General features: G+C 37.0%; 1 protein-coding gene across 9 annotated transcripts in view; it reads right to left on the bottom strand.

Annotated features, from left to right (window-relative positions):
* The window catches only part of LOC150089257 (semaphorin-2A-like), a 1190084-nt gene that overhangs the window by 859567 nt on the left and 316148 nt on the right, over nt 1-14369 (bottom strand). The window contains exon 1 of one of the 9 annotated variants that reach the window (XM_090388631.1): nt 1114-1187. The exons of the other annotated variants lie outside the window; for them this stretch is intronic. The gene's annotated coding sequence lies outside the window, so the exon portion shown is untranslated. Of the gene's footprint in view, nt 1-1113; nt 1188-14369 lie in introns of those variants that run through there. 9 annotated transcript variants of the gene reach the window in all.

Below are 14369 nucleotides of genomic sequence, written 5' to 3'. Positions count from 1 at the left end.
TCAACTTCCCTAAACGCATTCCAGTAACCCCATTCACTCTGCGAACACCCGTTTTAGGGTTCGGTACGGATCCTTCCTTCCCCCCACCCCACTACCACCGTTTCAAAAATTTATTACTTGCACCAGAAAGCCTAGACAAAGTAAACTCGGTAGATTTTACTCTGAAAGGTAAGTATCAACTGTTATGTGAGCTTAACACAAGCGTCGAGCTGTTACTGGTGGCAATCCAGCTCTTCATTACATTCTCACAATTACAAACATAAATCAATAAATAAAACGAAAAAGGATTTACGCGAACTACCAAATCTTTTACATTTTGGTTTTGTAGAAACATTAGAATTTCTAACCTTCTGAGGTTGGATTTTTTTTTTTTTTTTTTTTTAATGATCAGGTTCCAGATCATCGATCAACGCAAACCACCAACTAAGTGCTCACGGACCTCAGTTTAAGAAATACACGTACTAACTTGAACACCCGTAGAGAAAAGATAGCAAACAAAATCACAGTAGGAAGAGGGTGCGGCGTTACTCCGATTTAAGAGAAAGACGATAATTTCATTCGACTGCTGAAACGGGTGAGATTAAATCTGAGTGCTTAAATAAAGTTAGCGTTCACTGAGAAAAATTCTGCGGCAGTATAGCATGCAGGTTCTTATTAAATATAAAAACCAGTATGTGATACTGGTAAAGTAACAACCAACAGAATAGATCTGAGACATGGCGGTGCAAGCAGAATTATGGACTTAGCCAGGCCGACTTTTCGTCCCTTGTCTCCAATCTCACTCCACCTGGCGTCAGTGAAGCTTAATTTAGAAACTCCTGCAAAACCTTCTCTCTCTCTCTCTCTCTCTCTCTCTCTCATCCAGATCATTTAAGTTATGCGCACATGCATTTGTTGTACAAGGAAAACGCAGTGCAGCTTAATGACAGAAGCGTCATTAAATTGTTCATTAATAGTTATTTGATTAATGGTCTTTTGCCACATCGCATTTAACATTGCAGCATTTCAGACCATTTCAACGCAACCTTTCCAAGTCGGAAACGATACGTAGATAGTTGTTTAATGGCAAAACATCAGCACTATCATTAAATACAGCTCGTTACTTCAACTCACCAGTTTCTTTTGCGCTGGTTCCTTTTCTTGAAATACACCCCTATGGAAAGCATACAGAGAGCCAGCACAGCATACCAAAGAATGAATTACAATGAGAAATTCCTTCAAAGGAAAATTAGAAACAAAGTGTACTTAGTAATAGTTATTAACTATCAGTTAAGTTTAATAAAAATAAATTAGTTATACAGTTAGATTACGAATATGAATATTAAATTTACACGGTGTTAACTTCACTAGCAAGTACAACACAATTTGAAATTCTTAATTCTTAAAAATGGAGCAAAACTAACATTTTATGTTGCTAGTTTGTTGGTAGTTTGGGAGTTCATGGCACTCGAAAACTCTGACCACTGAAAGCCGAATTCATATGCGATCATTATGGCGTGGTTTGTTGTCTCATTTTGAGCAAAGGCAACAGGGTCGTGAAATCATACTTTAAATTATACTGATTCGTACGTAAGAATCACAGCTGAACGTGAAATTTCTAAACTTACTTTGTGAACTGTTTGTTAATACATATGAAAGCAATATGCTAGTGAACAAATAATGCAATTACTTCTTTTCAAATTTATATACAAGCAGGCCACAAGTTAAGTTAGGATATTTCAAGTTCAGCTCTAATTCTTTATTGGTAATATTGTCTAAACTTGTAGCTCTGCCCTAAACTAATATTAATTACTAAATTATCAGTAATTTATGAATTAATTACGAAAAGGGCACTGTACCATTAGGACCGACATGATGAAAACGTAAAACAGACCGAGCATAACCCTCACTGAAAGGAAAAGTCCACATACCGGTTCGACATTACGGTGCCCAACACCACAATTTCCAGAAAGCCTACGAAAAAAAGTCCGGAAGTATACAGACCTCAGACAAGAAGTCAAAAAAAAAAATGGGGCACATGAAAGAAGCAGTGACCATCCCGATCACCGTGTTAACCACCAAAAAAGTAAAGTAAAGTGCAGCCATTATCAACCCACTGCAGGGTGGAAGCCTCCTCAACAATTCATGCTGAGGGAGCATGGTGCCAAAGAGCCTACACATAAGAACCTAGCAGCAACAAGCCTCCACTCAGTCCGTAATGAGGGGTTACTGTATAAGATTGAGACTGTTGTAATCGCAGGTAAGACTGTAAGATGGCGAGCAGGGTGGATGCAAGGTATGAAAGCAGAGGATTGTGATTAATGGTCACTCTTCAGATTGTCTAATGTTAGAAGTGTGGTTTCCCAAGAGTCAGTTCTGAGATCACTGTTGTTTTTCAATTTCACAAATGATATCGACGAAGGGTAAAGTGCGCGATGCAAAAATTTGCTGATGTGTATATTGGGAGAGTGATTAAAGATCAGCAACGAGAAGCTCTCCTTCAGGATGTCTTGGACAACAAACTTCAAGGATGGTCATAAAAGTGGCATCTATTTTTTAAGAAAGCAAAGTACATAGCCATACACTAAGAGAACAACTCGAAAACAAATCAATGCATCAGGTGCGGCTGAATTAACAACAGAGGAAGAAAGGGATTTGGGAGTTACAATGCGGTCGGACATGAAGCCCTCCGAGAAGTATAAACACCCAGCAAGGCCCATGGGGTCCTATTTATCGAACATTTGCTTGAAGAGGTATGGAGGTCACAAACCTTCTGAAAAAGATAATCATAAGATCGCACTTGGAATGCCGGGTCCATACTTGGACCTGGTATTCCAAGTGCGATCACAGGAGACCACGCCTAAAAAAGACGCTGAGCTTGTTGAAATGGTCCAAAAGACGGGCAACCCGCATGGTGAAATCTGAAAAAGGCGCCACCTTTAAGTATGAGATAAGACTTAGAATATGTAGACTACAGAGCTCGGCAACCAAGCACCTTAAAGGAGACCTGATTGAGGTCTATGGGAAAGGGGATAAAATAAATGGTCAAATTTTTACTGTTACGATTTCAGAGCCAGAAGCCATAAATTAAAATCACAAAGATTTATATTAAATTATAGGAAGTTTTCTTTTAGGCAGAGAGTTCTTAATTACTGGAATAAGTTACAATTACCCGCCGTGAGCGAGATTTCCCCTAGCTTTCAGATGTGACTGAAAGCTAGGGAAAATTCAAATGTCACCTGGACAATTCCTTAACATGAGGAGGGAAAAACGTAGGTGGTTCCTTTTTATCAGGCAACATACATTGCCTGTACATAGACCCATAAAAATTCATTTCAAATTAATATTTAGATTATTTGGCTAAACAATAAGGGTATCACAGAAAACTATTGAAACGTTATAGGCTGCATATATATATATATATATATATACTGTATATATTATTATAGTATTATACTCAATATATATTATACTGAAACAGTGAAATGGGGTAGAATCCTGATGAGATACTGTTTCGTGTATATCAGCCAGTTGCCTATAAATGCATGATTATTATATATTTATGTACATGCAACTATTTAAGGATCTACATATCTACAATGCCCAGGCCGTTACCAGCACGGAAGAGAAATCGCGCTCCTGGATAACCCGAGCAAGGACTTATAGTCTTTATTCATACGCTGTTCACTTTCCTGCAACTAATTCTCTGAGCAGAGGTAATTGATTACCTAATTTCGCGTCCTGTTAGCTAATCTGCTATACTATTGCCTGTGGCCACAAAACACAACAAATTAATTTTATCCTTATTTATTTTATTAATTAATTTTTTAATACTAATACCAATTTCATAATAATGTTATATGTACATTCATAGCCCTCGTGGGTAGCACAGTTGGTAGGATCGCCATCCTTCCCACACTGGGTGGGAAAGGCACTGGTTCGAATCCCATCGATGACGGAAGGAATTTTTATGGGCCTTTTTCACGACTAAGTTGAGTTTGTCGGTCAGGTCTAAAAATTCGGTTTTCCGTCCAGCAAACAGAAAATCGACCTCAGAACACGCAATTCACAGATAGTATACACGGAGCAATATGGCCTTAGTCGCTGATGCTCCTAACAAACCTCACAACAACAACAACAACAACAAATGTTCATTCATAGCTTCTGCAACTGTTTCTTCTAATTCCATAAATCTAATAAAAAAAATGTATTAACTGCTACCTGTCCAGTTATTAAAGGCCATTAACATTTTAACTGCAATAGCCCCTTTCCTATAATTAAACTTTAACTTTAAAATGCCTTTATCTTTAACTGCTGCAACCACTTTCTTTATCTTGCAACCATGGATTACGTAATTGCTTCTTGCTAATGCTTCCTGTACTGTTAGCCGTATAATGTCATCTACTTCGTAGATATCAGTCAAGTCAAGAATATTCTTACCCATATTTTTTCTAACAGCTTAATGCAACGAATAATCATCTAGTTGAGTTTTTAAAAAAAATTGTCTTGTGTGGTGGGGTTTCCCTTCCAATTGCTCCAATCAATAAGGCACAAACCGAAATCGCCCATAACAAGACATACATACTTGCTTACCCGTTCCATTTCTATGTAGAGTCTCTCATCATACTCTTTACAGTCTTCTGGTCTGTAGCATACCCACACTCTTATTTTACCTTTGCATCCAACTATTTCACGGCACACAGATTTTATGCGGGCAGACGTAACTTCAGACTCAGCAAAAGCACTTTTCGCGTTCAACTGTTTTCGATAAGAAGCATGCTCCCACCTCTTCCATCTCGTCTATCTTTCTCTAATGCATTATACATAATAGTAAAACTCATCATCCCCTATTTCTGGGAGACACCACATTTCCTTTAGCTTATTATGTCAACATTAGTTGTTCTAATCAGGAGTTCGAATTCACTCATTTTATTTGCGACATCCCTGACATTAACTCTAGACACAGTTAAGACTATTGTAGTTTATTATCCCAACACTCTCCTTGCAGTTATACGCTTGTTCCGCTAGCATCGCTACCCTCAGCACATCTTGCAATTATCGGGTTTTGAAGCAACAAGGAACTCTTGAAATGTCTGAAAATTAGAATCTTCTGTTAGTAATAGTGCAAAGAAGTCGAAGGATCGGTATGCATAACGTGCTACTTTAATTTTTTTGTAAGTACAATCTGTAATTTAATCTTCAAAACCAATTTCGTGAGCAAGAGCATTTGTTAGTATCTCATCAGTGCAAATCTCATGAATTGTAATAATTCATTTACTACAGCGAAACTACCATTTCCTTCCCTCTCTTGCTTCGTTACTTTCCTCACGATAGTTGTTCATATACATGCACCTGCATTACGTTGACCAAAACTACACCCTTTTTGTAATAATAAAAAATAAAAAAACCAATCTTGATGAGAAATGAGTCGCTATATAAAACTTGTGAAGGTTCCGAAAATCGATCGATGCTGTCACTCACCGCGTAGTGCTCGTCATTTACTTTAATCACAGGCAGCCTGAAGTCCTCCTTTTGTGCTACTTGTATACATATGCCGTTCACGTGAGGGTGGCAACAACAGTTCCACGTTCGCCAATACCCAAGTGTCAGCACAGCAGGGAAGACGTGCTATTTCTGGCATGAAGTTAATTTCAAAGACACTCGTTGTTAAGGAGGAATAATTATTCAGAGAACAGCTCTTCCAGCCTAAGGGCTCTTCCACTGCAAGAGTGCTAAGGTCGCCAATCATTAATGCACACACTGCTGCCTATAATAAATGCAGTTTGAGCACGTTGCAAACTACACAGCGGCGCCATAATGACCTTACAGGTACGGGGTAGGTTCAGGCTACAAACATGGGCACGTCATGTATTCACACATTGGGTATACGGGAGAGACTTGGGATACTGCGGCTTATGAAATCTACCATTGACAGCAGATTACAGTAATACTATCATAACAAGTACACATAAGTACGCATGCATTTATTTATCCTTGGAAATCCCACACTAGTAAAATACAGCGGAGATGGGGGAACCCCACTTTACACTAGTAAAATACAGACCGTAACTATATTAACTCGGGCATTTATTCATTTATTTGTTTGGGTTTGTGGTTTTAAAAAAGAAGCGTTTAAATAATACTAGTGGAAGAGAGAGAAAAAAAAAAGATTTCCAGAGCCCAGGTGGTAATGAGGAGCTGGATTGGCAGGAAAAATGTCCCACTAGGAACAAAGCTTATGTACTCCGTTTATCAATATAATCGCCATGAATGTTCTCTTCCATCATGTGTATTGATATCGTTTGAGATTATGACGGACATGATGGCGAGATCCAATCTTCCTTATATTTCGAGGTTACAGCTCTTAAACATAGTTCACAGGCCGGCCGCTAGATAGTTCAAGATCGAACCTATTGGTAACTTTCTAAGAGGCTTCCGGATCAGCCAATGCATAATGTACTCTGCCAGATAATGACTAGAAGGAGTCCGAGTAGTGTGTATGCGGGGTGCATTCTTGAGGCCACGTCATGTCAAGGAGATGGATATATTCTTGACATCTCTAAGCCATATCCAAAAATTTCATTACTTCATACAGCATGTCATCCCCACCTTTTCTTACTACTGAATACACCATGAATTGTCAAATTAATAGAACAAACTTATCTGCGAAAAGATCTAAACCTCCCATACACTTCTTCGTTCATTTCACAAATAACAGTGGCCTCAGTTCTAATCGCAAAGATGTCCATCTCCACTTACAGTCCGCGAAACTCCATGTACTTTTCCTGACAGAATCCCATGTTGATTTAACCACTGCTCATCATCGCATTGTGCGAATTATTCAGTGTATGATTCTTTGCGCTTCAAAGTGGGTACTTGCGCATATGTCCGTTCTGATATTCGTTATTAGAGACTTAGTAATTTGGGATCTCCTCTTTTCGATCTTCTTTGGTTTAAAATCTCTGTACCACATTCTGTCAAATTCATCTCTTGCCTCTATCATTCTCCCAATTCCACTAATCACTTGGGCCCCTTTAACTTCATCTCTTTGAAACTTGACTTTCTTTTAATGTTCACAATTGCAGCTGTCTTCCGTTTTCTAGTCACACAGACCAAGCTGATCGAGATGCCAAGGCTTTTGCAATTATTAATGACTTCGCATAGATTGTCATTCACCTACCAGAATACCAGACAATCCTAAGCAGGCAGCCGATGCGCTTGATTTTTTTTTTTTTTTTTTTTTTTTTCCCCTCTCACAAACAACCCTTCTAAGTACACAGTCGAGATGAGTGGTGCTCTAGGCACCCCAGATCACAACTGGGTGATGGTCTCTTTTCCAATGGAGCTTTTCTCTCGTGGTCATTCTTAACCTCGTGTTGTCTGGCATTATAAGAATCCAAAATGGGATGATATGCGAGATTTCTTTTCTTCTATTTCCCTGGTCGCATTACTGTTTCAAATCTTCTAATGTCAACGTTTGCTCAGATTGTATCAGTGATATTATTCTTGTAGGGATGAAATCCTTTACTCCACACTCCACCTTAAAACCTCGTCCTTGATCTAAACCTTGGCTTTCCAATAAATGTACTAAGGCTGTTCAAGGTAACAATGTTGCATATCGCAATTGGCTTGTATCCAAATCTCCAGCTTAATTTTCTGCCTACACTAATAAAGCTCGCAACAATTGTAAAGCAGTTATTAATCAGTCCAAACTAGAGTTTGAACAGGCTAAGAGTAGAAAACTTGCTTTTTGTCCAAATGGCATTCGAGCATTCTGGTCTCTTACCTGAGATTCTATTCAGCCTAAGATAAAGTTGACCTGCTAGCATCCTACTTTTCTTAAACTCCTGTATTGATGATCTTGGTAAACCACCTCCTACCATTCTCAGTACACCCACTAAGTGCCTCCCATGGTCTTCCGTGAAAAGGAAGTCTGAAGGATTATGAACAATCTTAATGCTAAGATAGCTCTGGGTCCTGATGGTATTTCTCCAATTGCTCTCAAAATCTGTGCCCCTGAGCTTACTCCTGTTCTATGTAGCCTTTTTCACTCTCTTATTCCAAATGTGTTTTCCCTTCTATTTGGAAATTTGGTCATGTCCAGCCAGTTCCTAAAAAGGGTGACAAATCCCTCCCATCCAGTTATCGTCCCATTACACTTACTTCTACTCTATCTAAAGTAATAATCTACTCTTTCTAAAAGTAATAACGTGCATTAAGAATCTGTATATAAACGAACCATTAGGTGACAGTGATCACAGTGTACTGATTTGGAATTTACTTAAAAGATGTAACTACCGTCAAGGGTAACTACAATGGCCTCAGACAATTTTTAAATTCTATATAGTGAGTCCAACTGATGATGTTATCATCAGAAAATTCAAAATGTATAGCATTAAAGGAATAATTATACATACATACATAGACCCAAAAGAATCATACACATAGACCCAAAAGAATCATACACATAGACCCAAAAGAATCATACATACATAGACCCATACATACATAGACCCAAAAGAATCATACACATAGACCCAAAAGAATCATACACATAGACCCAAAAGAATCATACATACATAGACCCAAAAGAATCATACATACATAGACCCAAAAGAATCATACATACATAGACCCAAAAGAATCATACATACATAGACCCAAAAGAATCATACATACATAGACCCAAAAGAATCATACATACATAGACTCATAAATCTAAACACCAACTTCAAATGTACTAGGCTTTTCATACCAACTAAGAAACTCTACAAGGTATAGGACTAAATACTGAATAAGTATTTTGCATCTACATTCACACAGGAGGAATTCTTTAGGAAAGGGGATGTCAGAAGAACTAATAAGACTTGCGGCAGAGAAGAAGAAAATGCATGTGATGCATATCAATTATCAAGCAAAACAGAAGCATATGGTAGATACAAACTACTCTGTAATCAAATCATAATGGAGGTTAGACAAGCGAAAGCAAATTACGAGAAATCTTTGGCAAGGATGCAAACCAAAAACAGCAAAGACTTCTTTACTTATGTAAACACTAGAAGGGGATGAATCAAATTGGTTCACTTGAGCAACCTGAGCAGGATCGACTGTTGACCATCCTGCTCAGGTTGCTCAAAAACTGAATGAGTATTTTGCATTTACATTCACACAAGAGGAATTCTTTAGGAAAGGGAAGGCCAGACCAAACTCTAACGGGGAGCAAAATGATTTTTAATAACTGAGAGGAAAGTGGAAGAGAAACAGCTGAAGTGAAACATAAGAAATATGCCTGGGGCGAATGAGATCTATCTAATTATATTAAAGGAGGCAGCGAAAGAAATAAGCAAACCCTTAGCGATAATTATGAAAGCATCCTTGGATTCAGGGGAGGACTCCGCGGCCGAATATGTGCGAATGTATCCCCAATTCATAGAGGAGGATCAAAGGGTGGCACGACTAATTTACAGACCTGTTAGTATAACTTCGGTTCCAGGGAAAACAATAGAGTCACTGATTAAAGAAATAACGCAGGATCATCTAGACAAGGCTGCAATTATACTTCAGACACAGCATGAATTTGTTAAGAGGAAATCTTGTCGGACCAATTTGATTGGATAACACGATATGGTCACAAAAAAATTAGATGCAAAAAATAACTTTGATATCATATACTGGGATTTCGGAGATTCTGATACTATTGCATATAAAATACTGCTGTACAAATTGGAGCAGTGTCATTAAGTGCAAGTTGCTGCTATGGATAAAGGGATGGTTGAGCGGGAGAAGACAAAGAGTGGTAATCAATGAACACTGCTCCTCGTGAAATAATGTTATTAGTGAAGTCCCCAGGGTTTGGTGTTGGGCCCATTGTTGCTTTCTATATTTATCAATATGAATGTAGGTATATTAGGCTTAATGTACATGTTTGCAGATGATACAACGGTTGGCTGGATGGTTAATGATAATAATGACGGTATGCTACTGCAACAGGATCTAGAAAAGTTAGGTAGGTAAGCTGAGAAATGGCAATTGAAATTTAACATTTACCAACACAAAGTACTGCATATGGGTAGCAGTAACCACAGGATAACGTACCAACTGTGTGGTACTACACTTCGTGTAGTGTAAAATGAAAAAACCTGGGGAAGGGGGGTAATTGTGCACTCAGATATGAAGTTCTCTGAGCAATGCAGACAAGCTGCCAGGACAGCTCATGGGGTTTTGTTGATGATATATAAGAAGTTAGTAGGGATAAGGAGGTCATTGTCACATTGCATAAGGCAATGGTCAGGCCACACTTGAGTACTGCATGCAAGGAGGCCACATTTTAGGATGGATGTAGAGCTGCCGGAACGAATACAGAGAAGGGAAACGAAATTGGTGATGTGAACAAAGGGATGGTCTTACCAAGAAAGGCTTCAGTTCTGCAAATTTTAGCGTTTGAAGGCACCTGCGAAGTGATCTGAGGCGTGAAGAATTAGATAATTTTTTTTTTTTTTTTTTTTTTTTGCTGATGCTGTATAAGCTTGCTGTCTTGCATCCTCCGCTAATGATAACTCGCCTGATTGTTTAATGTGCTTCCCAATTTGAAATAATTTCTCTCCTGTACTACAGAAATGTCAAAGTCTTTATAATCCATAAGGTAGGAGCTAAATAAGTGGTGGGAAGGTATGGACCAGTGAGTCTAACCTCTGTTGTTGGGATGATTACAGAATTCGTGGTTACAAACGTAATACAGAACTCAGCAGGGTTCTGTCAAAGGAAGATCACGTCTGACAAACATGCTAAATTATAAACTGCGAAGTTATAAAGCACCTGGATGCAAAAAACAATTTTGACGTTATACTGTATATCAGCATATCAAAAAGCGCTATTTTAGTAGAGCTTTTTTAATGTTTCCTCGTAAGAGATTATTGTATAAACAGCGCAGGTCGGGATAACAATGATGATCCATCGGTGGTTTAAAGGCTATGCTGCTTCAAAAGGATTTAGCTCAATATACCCTAGGGTGAGAAGCAAAACAATTGCTTTTGGGTTCTTAAATTATGTGAGAAATTCCTTTGCTCATTCAACTCCTCAAAAACAGTGTGAACAAGTACAGTGTGAAAAATGGGAGCTAAAATTTAATGCTACAAAACGCACGGAATTGCACTTGGGTAGCAGAAACTCCGGAGTAGTTTACAGACCTGTGGGAGAGGAACTAAAGGATATCCAGAATGAAAAAAAAAACTTGTGGATTACGATACAAGAATACACGAAGATGAAGTTATATACAGTGTAAAGATAGGGAATATGCCTAAAAATTAGGGACTGAAAACTACAGGATTAGTTTATTATTTGGTTTTCAGGAGCATTAGCAACTAAGGCCATATTACTCGGGGGATATGCGGTGGTCGTTCCCTGACCTTTTTGTATCCAGTGGTCACGGGCTCGAACCCCGGTCTAAATCAAGAAGCGTGTGCTACGCACTGCTGCTCCTGCCCACCTGGCTACGGAGGCGCCGCAGGATTAGATAAACAAGTCTTATTTAAAATGGGAAAAAAGGTGATTCCTATTTTTTGTGGTTCTCAAACCTGCGGGAAAAGAAAATTAGTCAAAAAATAAAAATAAAAATTGCCAAAAAGTAAATAAATTAATCAAAAATAAAGTTTCTCGTACGGTTGATAAAAAGTCAGGGCGTTTAATGAATCTTTATTTCATTCGCTAATAAAAACTAGTAAAATAGAGATAAAGAAACAAATTATATACTCTATAAAAGGAAATTAATGTGCCAAATAATCGGAAACAAAAATGGTTTAAAAAAGTTTTTAGTTTCGAATCGCAGTAGTTTTGAAAGGAGTAGTTTTACCAGTGGAAAGGAACACAGGAAGTAGTCCTGTAAATGAGTGGAAATTAAAGTCGAAGGAGTTTTATCTTTCCAGATAAGTCTAAGGAAACGAGATATCATTTTCAGGAAGTTGGACGATGCAGCGCTATTTTACCATTCGAAGACTAATTCTTTTCAACTGAATTATAAATACATTGTTAGCACGAACGGCATTACAAGGTAGAGATGGCTGTCTCATTTACATAAAACTGCATGTACAGCCATTTTCTTTAAATAATTAAATCCGCAATTGCCTTTCAGTATAACGGTCCTATTATTACGCCCTTTAGCATGCAGCCTCATTCAAGGTATGCGTCCGGTCTACATTTATAAGCTGTGAGTTATTTTTCGTTGCCTTACAAAGGACAGCAACAGTGCAATTTGCTGGAAGGCACGTCCAAAACTGCTACAACGCCGAAACAGACAACTAATTTGTAGACGCTTTTGCCTTTCTAGCTATAAGCGGTGCTGAGACAGCACAGCACAACTCGCCATGGTCTTTAACTTAACGAGAGCAGTTCTGAAGGAGACACGTCTTCTTGCACCACAATGAGGAAAACAGGCGCTTGGAGAATTGCGAGTTGACTTGCTGCTTTTAGCCACGTGCAGGGAATGTAATCCGCTGCTATTCTCTATTTGCACGGAAACGCCATTATGTTTCCTTCTGAGTTCTCCATTCGAATATTCGAAACATTTTAACATAAAATACATAATAGGAAAAGATTACAAGTACAACGATGCAACCTAATTTTTTCATCTACGGCATTTTCCATGCGGCTCAACAGTGGGATCTTCACAAGGCTTACATTTTATATTACAATTTTATTACTGCTACTGTTTATTATTACTACTACAATTAATAATAATAATAATAATAATAATAATAAATTAAATTATATAATTTATATTATATTAATCATATACTACTACAATTAATATTAATAATAATAATAAATTAAATTATATAATTTATATTATATTAATCATATACTACTACTGCTACTACTACTACTAATAATAATAATAAATTAAATTATATAATTTATATTCTATTAATCGTATACTACTACTACTAATAATAATAATAAATTAAATTATATAATTTATATTATATTAATCGTATACTACTACTACTACTAATAATAATAAATTAAATTATATAATTTATATTATATTAATTCAAAAGATCTAAATCAAAAATTTTCTTATTAAGGATTTTAATTTGCAGTTAGAATAACTTCTCCTTCGTCTGAAGTCTACACTAGCCAACAAGTTGTTTATTATATTCATTGTATGCCTATCTCCAAATCTATTTAGCACCCTAAGGTGAGGCAAAACAATTGCTTTTGGGTTCCTTAAATTATGTGAGACATTTCTTTGCAGATTCGACTCTTCAAAAATAGTGTTAAGATTTTTCAAGATTAAACTTAACTTCAGTTTTTGAACTGGATAAAGTATTTTATATTTCAACAAAAATTGCCTTCTCTTATTCAGGTCATTCCAAAAGTTTGTCCCCATTAAAAGTCTCAAAATTCTGTTAATTAAGTTGTTATTACCTTTATTTCAGTCATATTTGCTCGTGCCCATACTTCTACTAAATAATTGAGTATAATATAAGGTAACTTTTGTTCTAAGATTTAACTTATTCTTAATGTAGTAAAAAAGTACACAAAATCTCATTTTTTTTGTACAAATTTGTTATATGCATTGCCCAACTTAGACTGTAATCTTTTTTTTTTTTGTAGTTGTTGGTGCATAGGCTTCTGCGGCCATAATACACCTCCCAAGGTTTTTTCAGTACTTTAATCCACGCCCAAGGGGGGAATCGAACCCGCGACCTTTGGGTTACCAGGCAGGCACTTTACCCACCCGGCCAGACTGTAATCAACCCATAACCCAAGGTAACAATGATTTGAAACTTCTTCCACAGTTAGACATTTGCAAATTCTGGAAATTCTGATCATGTAGGCATTCATGTTTATGTAATTTAATAGAGGGATGCATGTCCAAGGTTTGACGAGGAGGTCTAATTACCAAAAATTTTGTTTTTTCAAAGCTGAGTACTAACTTATTATCATGCAACCAAGTTTGTAAATGTATTACATCCTGCTGTAAATCTTTAGCCATTTTTGTCAAGTTCTTTCAAATTGTATATAAGATTATATCATCTGCATAAATTTTTATAAAGGAGTTCTTTATTACTTCGAATATGTCATTTATATAGATGTTGAACATGATTCGCCTGCATGAGTGCCCTGAGGTACTCCTCTCTTTTCATTATATGATTTTCCCTTTGTATTTTCTACTTCAACTGTTATTTTTCTTTTGGTTAAATAAGATGCTAAGAGTTGATTGATTCTTCCCCTTATACCATATTTCAGTAATTTTTGTTGCAATATTGGGATATCAATTAAGTCTAATCTATAAATAAAATCATTATGAAGTTATTGTTGTTTAAATGTAAGTTAAAAGAGTCTACTAAATTCTCTAATAATGTCTGTGTGCTCTTGCCCTTCTGATATGA

The sequence above is a fragment of the Mastigoproctus giganteus genome, chromosome 2 (genome assembly GCF_048544385.1).
Source record: "Mastigoproctus giganteus isolate SK-2022 chromosome 2, ASM4854438v1, whole genome shotgun sequence".
Classification (NCBI taxonomy): Eukaryota; Metazoa; Arthropoda; class Arachnida; order Uropygi; family Thelyphonidae; genus Mastigoproctus; species Mastigoproctus giganteus.
This window is presented reverse-complemented; position numbering and strand designations above follow the sequence as displayed.